Raw genomic sequence first — 17581 nt, 5'->3', positions numbered from 1 at the left:
ACATTTAATTCACACCCCTGCTAAAATAGCATCATGCATTCTGAGGCCATAAGCAGATAAGTGCCATAACTATAATCTGTTCATACCAGCTTTTAAGACATGTTTAAATTATAAATACAGTGGAAGGATTTTGAAGCTACAAAATTTAAAAGACAATTGAGTCGATTGTCAAATTTTCTACTTGTTACTTGCTTACCTAATACAAAACCCCATGAAAAACAAATTTTGTCAACTAATAATTTAATAAATTTGACTTGTGATCTGAAGTGCTAAAACAGAGTTTTGGTTTTTTTTTTTCAGAACAAGTAAGACAAGAAGGGTTTCTGCAGCACTGTTTCAAAACTCTCTCTCCACAAAGAAACCTTATCCAATCCTGTTTTACCCTTTAAAACTGCCTACACACTAAGCTCAATAGACAAATTTAATACTTTGCAACAAAGAGCATTTCTCCCTTTCAGGTTGAATAGAGGAATTGTTCAGATACCAGTGAGGTATGAATAACATTATAATGCCTCCATTTACTGGGCAAAAGAAAAAGGATGTCTCCTGTTGCAGCCCCCCTCAATGGCCCGCTTCTTTAGGTTAAATTTTTTGACCCCTGATATATCCCCAGACACCTATGTTCCTGCACTATTTGGGTCTTTTACCTCTTGTGAAGTAAACACTGAGAAAATCTAAGTAAACAGTTTGTTTTAGTTGAAGATAGAGAGACTCCATTTAATTGAGTTTTGATGATAGATGTGCTCCAAATGGTGAAAACAACTTTGACATGGTAAAATAATATTGTCTTATGGCATGTGTAACACTACATAAAGCATCTTAGCTTAGCACTTTCTGAGTTTACAACATTTAAGTGAGAAAATGACAAAAGAAAGCCAAACTGTCAGAAACAGAGAAACCTTTAACAATCCTAAAATACAGACTATAATTCTCTTCTTTATTCATTTGATTTAAAGAAGGATCATTGCAACAGACGGAAGGAATGAGAAAGCAGCCGAACTTTGTCCTCATGAAACTTTACTTTCTTACAGTCCACAGGGGAGCTGAAAGGGTCACCAGTAACACATGGCCAGTGGACCATGGATGGGGCTGTGGATGAGTAGCTGACTGAAACAGCATTCCCAGAAAAGTCAGCTCTAACAGAGACAAGCCTTTCCCTTGTCCTCTGCATACATCAACTAGTTGTGGACTGTATTACATACAATTACATTGTCACTAAGACCCTGTAAAGAATAAAAAAAAAACAACCCAAATGTTCTTAGATGACGGGAGTCCCTATAAATATTCATATCTTTACTAGAAAACAGCTATTTTAAAGTGGAACATATATATGTTATTAAAATGCAAGATTACCATTTTGGGTGTTTTGCCTTTCAACAAGGGTCAATCATCTATGAAATACTGGCAAATATCATATTTCTTATAGTCTTAATCATTAAACATATATTTTCATATATTCATGCTTTTATAAACATGTGGTACATGGGATGTGTGTGTGTATATGTGTGTGTCTATATATATATGCATATATATATATATATATATTGTGTGTGTGTGTGTGTGTGTGTGCGTGCTTGCACACAGACACATACACACACACTCCACGCATGTGAATATGGAGACCTAAAGGTTGATATTTTATTTATTCTTCAATTGCTTTCTTCCTTATACTTTAAAGACGTGGAGCTTACCAGTTTGGTTGGACTGACTGGTTAGCAAGTAAAGGATCCTATGCCTCCTCATTTGTATTGCCAAGGTTACAGTGCACAACACTACAACACTATGCCTGGACTGAAATCTGAGTGCTGGGGGTGGATTCAAACCTAGGTCCTCATGCCTGCACTGGGAGGAGTTTACCATCGGGCCTAGACCTCTTATTCTATGCCTTTATAAGCAAGTTGTTTTGACACAGAAAATTGACTTAGTTTTACTTCACTAAATGAATATAAGTAGTCTCATTTCCATTGCTTTTTATACCCCATTAGTTTGGATCCATCTGAATATCATCGTACCTGTTACAAATAGGACAACTGTAACCTTTAGAACAAATACAAAATCATTTGCAGTTTCCAAATCAGGAAAGGATGATGTATAGTTAAAACAAAACAAAAGAAAACAAAACGCAAACCAAATGTTCCCAAAGGTTTCTTATCAGTAGTAATGTAAGGCTGTGTCTGCAGCCCCAACATTATTTTAAAAATTAAGCTACTAATCTAACATTCCCAAGAGACATTATATGCAGTGGTACATTATTTTTTCTCATTTATATTTGAACTTCTCACTCACAAATGATTCTTGGCTTTTCATATTTAAAGACCCGCAACTTTGCTGTTAACATTCTTGAACAGGCTCTTCATCACATTCATAGAGAAAACTATTAAGGCCATAAAGTAAAGATTACATAATTAGCTACAAAGGTACTGCATATAAATCAAACCTTAATGGTCTGGAATTACTAAAGTAAAAATGCATTGATTCCTGGGAAGGACCTGGTAGTGAACTCTGAGGATGGAAAAGCAAAGTGATAACAACCACCTGGGAGAAAAACAGATTAGAATTTTCTCATAACATCAAATATGCACCAATCATATACCTAGTAGTTCTAGAATGAGTACATATGGTGTCCATAAAAACTAGTTTAAGAAAGAAAAAGAAAAACATAGGTATTAACAGTCAAATAAGAAAAAGAGTGACATAGTATATAGGTTAACCTCCCCCAAACCAAACAAGCCAATAGAAAAAAGTGGGGTACACAGCTAAACATAATTCCCAGCAGAAGAATTTTGAATGGCTGAGAAGCACTAAAAGAAATATTCAAAGTCTTTAGTAATCAGTGAAATGCAAATCAAAACGACCCTGAGGTTTCACTTTACACCAATCAGAATAGCAACTATCAAAAACTCAACCAGTACCAGTACCCCCAGAGCTCCCTGGGACTAAGCCACCAATCAAAGAAAACACATGTTGGGACTCATGGCTCTAGTTGTGTACATAGCAGAGGATGGCCTAGTTGGGCATCAATGGGAGGAGAGGCCCTTGGTCCTGTGAAGGTTCTATGCCCCAGCATTGGGGAATGCTAGGGCCAGGAACCAGGAGTGGGTGGGTTGGGGAGCAGGGTGAGGCAGGAGGGAAATAGGGGATTTTTGGAGAGGAAACTAGGAGAATTTAGTCCAGCTTGATGGGAAGAGGCCGGCAGAGGGAGGATGGCTTTGAAGAAGGGAGGAGGAAGAAACACAAAAATAACCATTAGATAAAGCTAGGACAAAAAACATCAAGTGACAGCACAGACTGGCAAGGATGTGGTGAAGTAGCAACATTCCTCCATTGCAGGTGGGACTTCAAGCTGAGACAGCTACTCTAGGAATGAATCTGGCAATTTTTCAGAATAATGGAAATAGATCTACCTGAGGACCCAGGTATATCACTCTTAGGCATATACCCAAGAGATGCCCCATCATACCACAAGACCATTTGTGCTATCATGTTCATAACAGCCTCATTTGTAATAGCCAGAAGCTGGAAACAACTCAGATTTCCCTCAATTAAAGAATGGATACACAAAATGTGGTTCCTTTACACAGTGAAATACTATTCAGTTATTATAAACAATGACATGAATTTTGCAGGGAAGTGGATGGAACTAGAAAATATTATCCTGAGTGAGGTAACTCAGACCCAAAAAGACATACATGGTATGTACTCACTGATTAGTGGATATTAGTCAAGAAGTACAGAATATCTGGGACACAACCTACAGACTGTAAGAAGTGTAAAAGGTAGAAAGGCTCAATTGAAGATGTTTCAATTCCACTTAGAAGGGGGAAGAAAATAATCATGGGAGGCAGAGGGAGGGAGGGACCTGAATGGGAGATGGGAAGGGGAGGGGGAAAGGGGAACAGAATCAGATTGGGGGAACAGGAAAGAAGCCCAGAGGGTCAAGAGAATGGGAGTGGGGTGAGGGGGACCTCTAGAAAGAACCAGAGACCAAGGAAGTGAGAGACTCTCAGGACTCAATGGGGATGACCTTAGCTAAAATGTCCAGCACTGGGGAGAGGGGACTCAAAGAGCCTACATCCAGTAGAGACCCAGAACTGTTCCTGTCTAAAAGAACTGCAGGGACAAAAATGGAGGAAAAGAGACTGAAGGAAAGATGATCAATGACCAGACAACTTGGAATCCATCTCAAGGGAAGGCACCAAAGTCTGACAATATTACTGATGATATGATGTGCTTACAGACAGGAGTCTGGCATGGTTGCCTCTGGGAGACCCCACAAGCAGCTGCCTGAGGCAGAAGCAGATACTTACACCCAACCATTGGGCTGAAGTCAGAGAAGCCTATGGTTGAATCAGGGGAAGGTTTAAAGAAGCTGAAGGGGAGAGCAACCCTATAGGAAGGCTAGCAATCTCAACTTACTCAGACCCCAGGAAACTCCCACGAAGTGAGCGAAAAACCAGGAGCATACAAGAGCCAGTTTGAGGTCCCTGGCACAAATATAGCAGAGGACTGCTTGGTCAGACCTTAGTGGGAGAAGATGTGCTTAATCTTTGAGATACTTGAGGCTCCAGGGAAGGGGGACACCTGGTGGTGACGGGGAGCACTTTCTGGGAGGCATGGGGGAGGAGGAATAGGATAAGGAAGTGTGGGAGGGGGGGACAGAGGTGGGGGCAGCAACCGGAATTTAAATGAAATAAAATAATAAAAATTGAAAGAAAAATGCAGGTGACTCTCAACTTTAATCTTGATAATTTAACCACTTTTGCCTTACAAAATGGTGTTCGGAAAGAACAAGACTTGAACATTTGAATTCTTATTTACCTCACGCTAGCAAGTGCTAGCATACTGCATGATGATAGAGTGGGCCTAGGCCCCCAGTTATCCACAGAGTTTTACAAACAGAAAAGCAACACTGTACAGTATACTAGATTTTACTGGGGCAAAGGGCTTGAGAGTTTGCTTTATAAAATGGCCAGGCTGACCACAAACAATACATCCTCCTGCCTCAGACGTTCAGGGACTATTATGCCGATATTCTATAACATATTGCATTGATAATATAAGGTGTTCAATATACTAGGCATGCTAACTATATGTTGATTGTGACATTTCTCATTAATGCTATAATCTCTAGGTACTCCCTTTGTAAGCCAAGGTGTTTCTGTACTTGTCAGAACCAAAATGAAGCAAACTGCTGATAGACATCACAAATAAACAAATCTCATAAAGTTAGACAAAAAGAATAAAAATAGTATCTGCTTCCATTAATATAAAATCCCAGAACACACATAATGAATCTACAGTGATGAAAATCAGTTCATTAAGAGGTTAACTTGAATGAGACGTGAGGGAACTCTCTGGGGCAGTGGAAATATTTCATACCTCGGATGAAGTGATGGTTATAAAGAGAGAGCAATTTTTCAAATTATTATAATTGTATACTTGACATCAGTGATTTTCTTGTATGTAAATTATAACTCAATGAAAGAAAGAAAAATGAAATTCTGCTTTGATTCCATATTGATCTGAAGAAACCATCTGTTTAAACAGCCAAATTTCTTGAATAACATACTTCCATTGCATTCTTGATTTCCTCACTCTCCCAGCTTTCAATTCTGTCATTCACTACAGTAAAACCCCCACCAAACACAGCTCTCCTTATGCAGAATTTCCTTTCTGTGCATGATTCAGACTGGAGCTTGTCCATTTATTCTTTAGGTTTCAGCGTAAACTTCTACGCTGTGACTACTTAAAGGGCTGGTGGTATATATCTCTGCACCACTCTCTACACCTTTGAAGTTGCACATAGTAGTCTACTTTTAGTATTACATTTTAAATATTTATTGTTACATTTTGTGTTCTGGGAATGGATATTGATTATGTTCACTTTGAATTCTTTGTGCCAAGCCAAGAACTTGGTAAATAATATTTGAAAACATTTGCCATGTAAGTGAAAGACATTCCCTACCATTCATAGTTCTGTTTCTGACTCTATTGACTTTGCTTTCTCTTGCACAATTCTAGTGTGACTCATCGATATAGCTTGTTGCTGTAATAAATTCTTAACAGATCTTTGTCTTTTGTGTCTCTTTCATTTTCTACCACACTAATTCTCAACCACAAGAAATATCTCCTTAAAATGTTTATTGGTAAAATTAGGTTATTTTATCTCTTGTTTTAATTAATTTTTAAATAATTTAAAATGAATTGGCATCACTTAGGGGCTAAAATCTTGTTTCCCATTTTAAATCTCTTCCATATTAAGAGAAATCTAGTTATTGTTATTGTTGCTGTTCTTGTGTTGTATGTGTAAATGTGGGTGATAAGGCCATGACACACATGTGGGGGTCAGAGGGTCAATATGTACAGTCAGTTCTTTTCTTCTCCCTTCTTCTGTGTGTCCCTGACATTTAACTCAGGCTATCAGATCTACAGAGCAAGCTCATGCGCACTGAATCATCTGGATGGTCTGTAATACGTTTTCCCTATCCATTGCTGCATACTTGAGTAGTGAATCTCTTAAGTGGTTTCTACTTCAAATATGGTTCCATTCGGCTCAGACTTCCACTAAAGCACCTGCATTTTATCTTTCTTAAATAGGTTTCCTCATGGAGCCTTTTTAGTTCAAAAGCTTTTTATCAGCTTACTATTGTATAGGGAATGCCATTTGTAGTATTTTAGCTTGGAAGGAGGTACTCCACAGTACAACAGCACTGAGGCCTTCATGTTGAAGAGACCTTTGCCTTTTCCACCGTAGAATTATCAGAGAACCACCACTCTATTAGAGCCTCAGGGAACCCCTCTGCCTAATGAGTTTTTATTTGTTCTCTATGTTTCTTCAGGTTTGGGTACATAGTTCTGCAACAAAAGTCCCATATTGAGTAATAATTTTATGTTGTTCTTTCTTGTGAAGAATATATTTCTAGGCACAAGGGGACACTTCTGCAACCCTAGCACTTGGGAGATGGGAGGCTGAAGGTTCAATTCTTGGCTGTGTGGCCAAGTGCAAGGTCAACCTGAGTCAAATCAAACCTTTTCTCCAAAAACACACATATATGCATATGCAGAATATTTCCTTAATCATACAGCCATACAGCAACAATGTATCACAATCTTATAGGTATTTGTTAAAATTAATATTTTATGAAGAAAGAATAAAAACTAGCAGAATGCACTAATGTACAACAGACAATTCACCCTTTGCCAAATACTCCTAAAGTTTTCACACAGTCGGAAACTTTCCCTTTTAAATATCTATTACAATTGAATCTTTTTATGTGACATACTCTTCAGCCTTTGTATAATAATTAATTGTCTTCTTATATATTTTCATGGGATCTATTACTTATTTGTTCATTATTTCTTTAAAAAAAGCCATATGGATAAGACCTGGCTATATAGCCTGTGTTTTTTGTTATAGAACTTATTGGAGAGTACAGAGTGGTGCTACCATTGAGAAGTTCACAGTGCAATGGAGAAAAGTATTTTGAAAATATAGATACAGTTCAATATGTTAAATGCTATAATCAAGGTGAGAATAAAATGCTATGGATCACAGAGTTTGGAAGGATTAATTTGACATGATTCATAGGCAGTGATTCATAGAATGGTTGAGATTTGAGCAGGTACTTGAAAAAAGGCATAGAACATTGACAGGCAAATAGGTGGTTGTAAAGATATTCCAGGCAGAAGAAGCAGCCTTTGTAAATGCACAGGGTCATGAAAAAAGATTCTGGCAACTGATTCAACCTCCTTTTCTCCATGATCATCTCCTGAACTCTTTGTCCATGCATACAGCACTTTTGAACTCTAGCTAACGACTTATTAACTCTGAGTGCTATAGACACTAGTCATCTCTTTGATGACTGTACTTTGGAGTTGAAGCTACTTAGAATAATAAAACCTCCACAATTCTGATTCCAATGGCTTCCTTTCTGCTACTTCTGTTTTCTTCTCATTTTATTCAGCCACACCTATCTCCTGTGCTTGTGGATGAGGGTGTGACTCCAACTCCCTCTGCCCTGTTTGGTAGTGCTTCTTCCTATCTCCATCGATTGTTCTCAACAGTAAAGACATGGTAAGTATTTGAAAATCTGTGATCATAGATCACATCACTAGTAATAAATGTTATTGCAAACACTAAAAACTGTAAATCTTTGGATCGAGACTTGCTCATTGCCCTAGTTAGATGCATGCAGGGTAGTTCCTGATGGAAAGTCTTGATGCTATGTAGTTGCTGCAAAATTTTTTTTGATTATTAAAAAAAAATGTTGCTGATACATAGCTGAGTAGCTCAAGCCTGGGTAAAAGTAGGTTTAAAAACACATTTCTTTCTTTTTCAATTTCTTTTTTAATTTTTTTTTATTTATTATTTTCTTTATATACATTTCATATGCTATCCCAAAAGTTCCCTATACCCTCTCCCCTCCCCGCCCTGCTCCCCTACCCACCCACTCCCACGTCTTGGCCCTGGTGTTCCCCTGTACTGGGGCATATAGAGTTTGCAAGACACGGGGGCCTCTCTTACCAATGATGGCTGACAAGGTCAACTTCTGCTACATACGCAGCAGAAGACATGAGCTCTGGGGGGTACTGGTTAGTTCATATTGTTGTTCCTCCTATAGGGTTTCAGACCCCTTCAGCTCCTTGGGTACATTCTCTAGTTAGGATCCTTCCTTGAAGGACATGCACTCAATCGAGAAAGTCTGGATTTCAATGGAGAGACTTTATACCTTCAAATTGTGCTTTGCTTCACTTTATTAATTACTGAAGTATATTAGTTGATAAATTATGCAACATCGTGTTACATATTCAGATATATAATATTTCTTTGATTAGCTTTACATTATGTAAAAATGCCTGGAATTTGAGTGACCATTAAGAGCACAGATCAGAGGTACCTTCCCATTGTTATAAATAGTACATTGTCTTAGTTTAGATATAATTTACTATTAGCATAATTTGACAGATTTAATGGGGTGAAGTAAGCAGACATTCAAATTGGTTTTGAATTCCTGTTTTAAGTTCCCAGACTTGCCATCATGAGCTAATAGGAAAAATCTCACTCTTCTCATCATCCAAGCTCTGCCATTTCTCTAAATGTCCATGGACCATATTCTATATGTAGAATGGAGTTAGTATAAAATATACACCTCAGAATTCTATAGGTCTTAAAGGAGATTGTACAGGTGATATTCATAATTTACTGCTTAATATTTTTCTTGGCAACAACAGTTGCTCACTGTATGACTCATCACTCTTACAGTTTTGTTACTGCTATTATTTCATACTTAATAGCTGTACAATATGTATTTTAAAATAAGACACAAATTAAACTAAAATTGACTATTTTATTACTTAAAATATTTGTTAGGAAAGTCTTTTCCATAGGTTTGACTGAAATTATCCCTTGGGATTTCTTTCTTTTAAAAGTAAATTTTCAAAACTTCATTTCAGTACATTACATTGTATGTGCTAAACCAGGTTTTAGGCAGGAAATGCCAAGTTATAGATAAACAACTAGGACTCATTGGTATGATACCTGCGCTATTTGAAAGTAGCATAGCTTTATGAAAATGGAAAACTTAAATCTGTTTCATGAGAAATTGTCACAGTTTATCTTTCTCTTTCTTCTTTTCCATTTTTTGGGGGCTCAATTTAGAGTGCTGATTTATTTTCTAACTATTTAAATACAACATGTTAGACTCATGATCATGAAGATACAAATCTTATATAGTGAACAATCAATAGGTACATAAAAACAAAGATGTTTCATTTTTATATGTCATATGACTTAGGCATTGAGAGAAATGAATAATTGTTTAGTTAAATGAATCAAGAAAGTTCTTACATTAAAAAATCATACATAAAAAATCACAGTATCTGGATATATTGAATTTAATTAAACATACATTGTCATAGGAGATAGCACTCCATCGCAGAAGAAAGAAAGAGTAAAAGGACCAAAGAATGAGGGGATAGAAAGTCTTTGCTTATTCAATGGTTATTATTTCTCTGTACGTTGACAAGAGCATGCTGAAACAACCTATCTGAGTCCTGTAACAGTAGAGCAAAAATACACGCATTATTTCATGTATATTTTGAGACAAACTTATGGAAAATGTTTAAGGACTTGCCTTACGAGAATATATTCTTTTAATGGCAGATGTGATGCTGTGTATAAGAGAAGAACTGGACGCAAAAGGAAACAAAGAGCTATTGTGCTAACACTTCTAATAGAGACCTATGAAACAGTGGAAGATTACGTTGATGAGAAAGGAGAGCAAACATGAAAAAAAAAAAGGTAGAAGAATAACATGACGTTTGCTGGAAAATGGATGGAACTTGAGATATCAATTCATAAGGCCACACATATCTATATTCATCCATCCATCCATCCATCCATCCATCCATCCATCCATCCACCCATCATCTTTCCATATATTACGTATACAATTGTAGGTATGACTTGAATGCAGAAGAGTCAGTATGGGAGCCAAGAAGACTGTCTGAAGATGGGACTAGCTAAAGGGCAGAAAGGCAATGTTGCGGGGGGTGGGGGGATATGATAACTTGAAAAACAAAATCTTTATGAAGCCCAGTATTATATAAAATCATGTAGAATACTATGATCTGAAGTGATGAGTAAAATTTTATTACAAGAATGATCAGAATAAGGAAAAATAGCATCAGACAGTGATTTCTTTTGAAAGATGAGCTGAATTTAAGATGTCAGTAACCGCCATAGAGAATGTTGAGCTGGCAGGACTTACTAGAGATAGCTCATTTCAGTTCTTCTTGGCATCATTTGGTACATGACCAAGACATGGAGATGGGATTTTTCTGATGGCTGGTGTGTTAACATGTCTAGATGCTGGCTCCCATTACACATCACAGTTGTGGTTGTTGGACAGAACATCTTCATGTAGCTTTTGCATGTGGTCTGAGTTCTTTTAAAAAAAATAAGCAGTGGCATGGTTCCCAGGGCCAATGGAAACTCCATCTCTGGTATAAGCTAGCTCTCCGGGTCTCAGAAAATCTCTCCTGCCATATTTTGTTCAATTTGGGAGAAGGAGCACTGCCCTTCCACTCCTGCAGAGCAGCATTCTGCTGGAGAAGCATGAAGAACTGGAAATATTGCTGTGACCATTTTTGGAAAATACAATCTGCCACACTCATCAAAACTGCCAAGAAATTTCAGCTGCAAAGAACACATCCCATCTTGGTTTAGCTAGGACTGCAAAATAAAGAAAATGCCACAATTTTTTCTTATAAATTTAATGTTCCTATAATTTAAGAATCTATATATTTAGCCTCAAGATTCTAGACCATTTTATGTCTGATTTCTAAGTGAAGTAGAACAATTTATAATGTATTGTTCAACCAAACGTTGCCTGCACAGTCAAGAAAACTTTATCATTCAATTTTATTTCATCTGCATTCCACATAACCATTTGGACCGTACGTTAACCACCTTCTTCATGGTAGCTCTTATCCTGTCATGGAATCTTCTTAAGTAATCTTCAGAGTTTTATTCTTTGACAATTGTTTGCATACATAATACTTGCACACATAATTCATGCACACATAACACATAATACATTCTGGTTACTTCCCCCCATGCTCTTTCTTCTCTCCTTCCTATACTTATTAACTTTTTCCTCTCTGTAAGTACCTTTCTCAGATTTTTGTCTTTTAAAATGTATTTTGTAACTGAGTTTAACCAAATTCACCTGTTTGATGACTGGTTTGAGTCATTGGCATCTTATGGGCTCATCAATCAACAACTGCACAGAAATGGGATTTTATCTTGAATATTTTAGTAGGAGTTTGTCTTCATTTTGAGTGGTTGGGTTTTGCAAATTTGACATACCTTAGAAAAGGGAACTTCAATTAGAGAACTTCCTCCATCAGATTTACATATGGGCATGTCTATAGTTTTTTTTTTAATTATTAATTACTGATGTGGGTGGGCCCAGACTACTGTGGATGGTATCACCTCTGGGCACATGATACCTGGCTACATAAGAAAGCAGGCTCAGCAAGTCATGGAGAGCAAGCCACTAAGTAACATTCTTTAATGTTCCCTGCTTCAGTTCCTGCCTCCATGTTCCTGCTGAAACTCTTGTCCTAATGGACTGTAACTTATTATTATTTCTCAAACCCTGCACAAGTGGTTGAGGTTATTTAATATATCAAAGTGGACCTGGCCACGAGGTTCTTCCAACATCCCTCAGTTCCTAACTGTTACAGGATATAGCTGGCATACAATGCCCCCTACCCCAGATCTCCTCAGCCCAGGGGTTGGGCCACCCTTCCCCACAAAAGTCCCTTCCTCTATGTAATTCAGCCATTTGGTTATCTGGTCTTTTGTCAACCCTTTATCATCCTAGTCTCTTAGCCAGTCTCTTGACTAAGGCTGTCCCTCTTTGTCAGTGGCTCCTTTCTTGCTCTCTTTCCCATTCTTTCCTTTCATGGCTCAGCTCAGTCTGGCCATTTGAACTCTGGACTCTCTCAGATGTCTTTGCTTCTCACTATGTTCTCCCTTTTATCTATAACAAATTTTCTTCTCCACCATCAGCCATGTCTATTCCTTTTTTATTTCCTTTTTAAAATCACTTGTAAGCTAAAATAGTCTTTCCCCCATCAGGTGGTTTTGGTCATGGTGCTTATCTCAACAATAAATAGCAAACTAGGAAATATTCTGTTGGGAAAAAAATAAAAGGGAGGGGTCCCGGGGAGAAGTGGGATAGGAAAAAGATTCCCACGCCCTGCCAGAGTTTCCCTATTCTCATGTCAGTCGTGTGTGGGAGGGCTGCTATCTACCCTATCCACTCATCCCTGGGTGGGCATTCCTCTAACCCACTCTTCATGGGGTGGCCAAGGGGCAGCCCTGCCTGGGGACCCCCCAGAGCTACTTTTTATAGCCACCAGGGTTGTGGGAGAGAGGGAATGGGGGAAGAAGTTCCCAACACTCACCAGAGTGTGCAGCGGGCCTTGATGGTTTAAGAGTTTTATTACAGAAGTGCAGGGGAAAGAGAGAAGGTTGGAGAGAGAGAGAGAGAGAGAGAGAGAGAGAGAGAGAGAGAGAGAGAGAGAGAGAGAGAGAGAGAGAGAGAGAGAGAGAGAGAAAAGGCTAGAGAGAAAGAGAGAGAAAGGAGAGAAGGAGAGAAGGAGAGAGGAGAGGAAAGAACAAGACAAAGAGAAAGAGGAGAGAGAAGTGAGAGGACAGAGAAGTGAGAGAGTAAGAGAGCACGATAGGAGCTGAGCACCTCTTTTTATGGTCTTCACTGTTGCTAGGTAACTGGGGAGGAGTTTAGCCTGAAGATCAGAAGCTTGGGCCATTGCTTACATGACTACTGACCATGCTTCTCTTGTGGGGGCTGTGGGAGGTGTTACCTTAGGCAGGGGCCAGAGTTCCAGGAGCAAGAGGGAATGCCTACTGTGTCGTGTCAGGTAGGTGAATTAATACCATCGGGGTTCAGACCTCAGCTCAACTGGATACCAGCCTGCAATTCCTCACAATATACATCTTAATTTCGCCCACATTTCAACTCTATATGAAGATGTACCAAATTCTACCAGATCTATCACTGCAAACCTTTCATTTCCAGATTACAACTTATGTACATATTCTCCCCAATGGAAACACATGACACATGTAGTGTTCAAACAACACCTATATTTCCACTTCCAAAAGCATGTTTTCATATCCCATTTCATTTCGTTAATCCAAAAGCTTTTACTTGCCTGCACACCTTCCATCTTATATTCTTTACTATGTACATTTTCTTTTAATTTCTAGGCATCCTTCATATAATGCTGACTGCCTTGGTTTATCATAATCTTTCCTTACATTTTATCATTGTTTTGAATTAAAATATAATTGTTTCACGTTACTTTCCCTTTGCTCCCTCTACCCTCCCATCTCCCCTTTCTCTATTCAGTGCAGTGCCCTTTCCTCGTAAATTAATAGACACTTTTAAAATTGTTATTGCTGCACAGATATGCATATATGCACAAATACACAAACGCAACTTCCTGAGTCCACTTTTTGTTGTTTATGCACAGATGGTCTCAGAGATAATCATTTTGTACTGAATTACTAATCAGAAACTCTTCTATGGGAGAGGCAAATTCTCAGGCATTAGTGACGTTAGTTCTTTTTTTAAATTCCTTGGGGCCCTGTGAGTTGGTTTTTTTTTTTTTTTTTTTTTTTTTTTTTTTTTTTTTTTTTTACGTTTTAGTGTGTCTATTGATATTGTGATTGTTTGGTTCTTATGTAGTCCTCTCTAGGAGAAGCAGTCACATAACAAATGTCTGTTATGCTGATTTGCAATCAACCCACTCTGTCTTTCATGGTTTTTCTTGAGCAATAGATACAAGTTCTGTGGTGCAGATACATAAGCTGGGCCTGGTATTCCTGTGATCTGCCAATCTCTGCACTGCATCCAAGCATAGACTTGACCTAAGCCCAAAATATAGAAACCTTCTCAAGTCGCTTTTCTTTAAAAAACTAATTACAATAAATTTTCATCATTTACTAAATAAAGATACAAATTCTATCACGTCTAAAAAGGATTTTAATGCTGTATGTTGCTTTGAGCTAGCCTAATACTCCAGACTTTGTTCAAGATTCATATTTACCTTTACCTAGTAACAAAATTTATTTTGATATCTCAAATATATTTAAGAAAAAATGTTGAGTGGTATGATTTGAGTTGTATGTATCATATGGCTTTTGAAGACGTGAAATTATCACAACATAAATCATATTCTAATACTGAAAAGTCACTGACTTATTTAAATATAGAAACTATGTCATTTTTTCGCTAGTGCTAAATCTCTCTCTCTCTCTCCCTACCTCCCCCCTCTCTCTGTTTCTCCCTCTCCATTCCCCCCACCCCGTGTGTGTGTGTATGTGTGTGTGTGTGTACTTTCATATTTGTGCATGTGTATGTGGAGACCAGTTTGACTGGGTGTCTTCCTCAGTTCTTCATTATCTTTGCTCTGAACACAAGGTCGTTCCTACAATCCAGAGCTCAATAATTCAGCTACCCCAAATTTCAGCAGCTCTAGGAATCCTCCTGTCTTCATTTTCCTAACAATGAGATTACAGGTGTGGACCACTGATGCTCAGACCCCTTGAGTAAGTGGCAAGCACTTTATTGACTGAAATATTCCCATCCCCTTCAGTAAACTTTATACCTTCTTTCTTACACCTGTACTTTGTAGACCCTCTTAATGTGATCGTATTAGTCTTTGAATTAATATCTATCATCACAAACATATTCTATATTACATGATCACAGAAATCCTGTGGCATAACATAGCACAGCAAGGACTTATTGCTCCTGCATCCTGACTAGTCTCTTGGGATGCTATACTGATCTTGCTTGATGGCTCATATGTAATCCTGGATCCTGTTGATAACACATTTGATAGTATTTAATTGACCAGTACATAAATATGGCTACATTTAAGCAAGTTACCTGTTTTCCCATTCCAAGGGAAAACACTTTTTTGTTGTTGTTGTAGCAAAATATATGTTAGATTTATTTAATAAAAAAATGGCTAATAAAGTTTTACAAATTACTGACAACAGTATTAAATCTCTGATGCACTACACTTAGTTGGAGGAGTTGGTCACAAAAGACTATACACTTTACAACCCATTTATAATACATTTAAAAATTACTCTTTGAAAGACCTATATACATATATAATGTATTTTGTTCATATTGACCACTTGATCCCTTTTCCATATCTTCTTGTTCCCATTCCATCTTATTCTCTCATTCACTCTCCCTGCACCCTTGTTTTCTGTGTGTGTTGGGCAAGGGAGGGAAGACAGACAGAGACAGAGCCTACTGAGTTTAATAAGGATTGCTTACATGAGCATGAGTTGGGAATGATTTACTAGACAATGGACAGCTTACTAATGACTTTATTTCTGCAGACAGTGCCTTGCCCTCCCCAGCAGCCCCTCTCTGTCAACGGGTCCTCAGGAAAGGTTGAAGCCTTTCAAGATCCTCTCCCATCACTGATGGAATCTTGTCTGAATCCTATGCAGGAAGCACAGAGGCTGTGAGTTTGTGAGTACGAAGACCAGACCACCATATCCAAGAGACATTTCATAGCATTCTTCCATGTCTTTCATTTAGACTAAGTACTCAGCAATCACATATTCTAGTGCACTGATCACAAAAGTGTCACTACTTTAGCTGTTTTCATTTGCAAATGAAGCCAAGAGATAGTACTTACCTATAAGTTGTGTAGCAAAGGATATAGACAAAGGAAAATAAAAATAAAAATTTGAACCAGTATTGCATGTGATCTACGTTGAACTATTTAGTCAATTAATTCACCCAAATCTCTTTTGACCCCTGTAATTATACAATGCTTTCTAAGTATAATGCATATAATTAGAGGAAAACAGACCAATCATCCTTTTCATTATGTGTTTCCCATCCTATTTGGGACTTAAATATAGGAAACTGTATATAGGCAAGAATTAGGCATATTCAAAGAAATAATTTGTTACTGAAGAGGGACCTCTTAGTAGCAATATTTAGAAGTAATATAAAGAAAAGATTTTAGGTAGAGCAATTCTCACCTCTATGGTGTTATTAGTTGATCACATAAATTGCTTAGTATTTTTTATCTAGAAATTTGCAGACATCATTTCTAAATTGGTCTCGATATGGTGATTGGTGCATTACAAGTAAGTAACAACAGTAAATAATTCATAATCAAATCTCCCTTGCAGACATATGTAAACACATAAATATCTATAATAAATTAGAATGGAACAGGATGACTTTGATTTGATTGACAAAACCACCTGATGCTTTGTCTCCAGGGAGACATCATCAAGCATGCTGTAGATAATCCACTGTAAATTAGAATTGCTTGCATGACTTTGTTCTGAAGCTCAATTAACTTTGAGATCTAAAAACGCTTTAGGGAAGAACGTTTAAGCTGATAATAAGGAGAGTTGTTAGTCTATCTGGATAGACTAAGATAGGCAACAATGAAAATAATCATTTAGGAAATCACACACACACACACACACACACACATATGGAAAATTATAAAACCTCAAATATGGTTAGCAATTGTATTTTAAAAGTATACTCTTTTGTGTTGTTTTCTTTAATATTTTGCAGTGTCTACCTTTTAATATCTTTATGAAAATAACAATTTCAGAGTCTTGTATTGATGTACTTCTTATACATAAAGGTTATTTATTTCTGTAAAATAGGGGGAAGATAAATTAATGTTTCTATAAAACCACTTGTATATTATATTTAAAAAGCACAATGGACCACTTAAAACTGAGAATTCTGTTTTGTTTCTTCTCCACAATTATTTTTTAGAATTTTATATTTCTTCCATAAATATGCTGCACTCTTATAAAAATGATTGGCACTCAAAATGAATTAATGTACCATTATCACAAGCTAAAACCCTTTCTCCTATCCAATAATACCAGTAAAATTTTGTGCTATATTCTGGTATCCTTTCCTTTTGTCTCTTTTCTAAGTAATGAACCTTATTATAATAATGGTTCAAATCATAGAGA

At 37.4% G+C, this 17581-nt stretch overlaps 1 long non-coding RNA gene across 1 annotated transcript in view; it reads left to right on the top strand.

The window, feature by feature from the left end:
* LOC115032757 (uncharacterized) overlaps positions 1 to 16349 on the top strand; it is a 54404-nt gene extending 38055 nt beyond the window's left edge. Inside the window, exons 2-4 of the long non-coding RNA XR_003838357.2 lie at positions 7965 to 8074; positions 10163 to 10300; positions 15956 to 16349. This is a non-coding gene — a long non-coding RNA (uncharacterized LOC115032757). The remainder of the gene's footprint in view (positions 1 to 7964; positions 8075 to 10162; positions 10301 to 15955) is intronic.
* The last annotated feature ends 1232 nt before the right edge of the window (positions 16350 to 17581 follow it).

This window comes from Mus caroli, unplaced genomic scaffold (assembly GCF_978045245.1).
Source record: "Mus caroli unplaced genomic scaffold, Mus_caroli_1 scaffold_14, whole genome shotgun sequence".
NCBI classification, from domain to species: Eukaryota; Metazoa; Chordata; class Mammalia; order Rodentia; family Muridae; genus Mus; species Mus caroli.
Note: the sequence above shows the minus strand (reverse complement) of the source record. Positions and strands in the feature narration are given on the sequence as shown.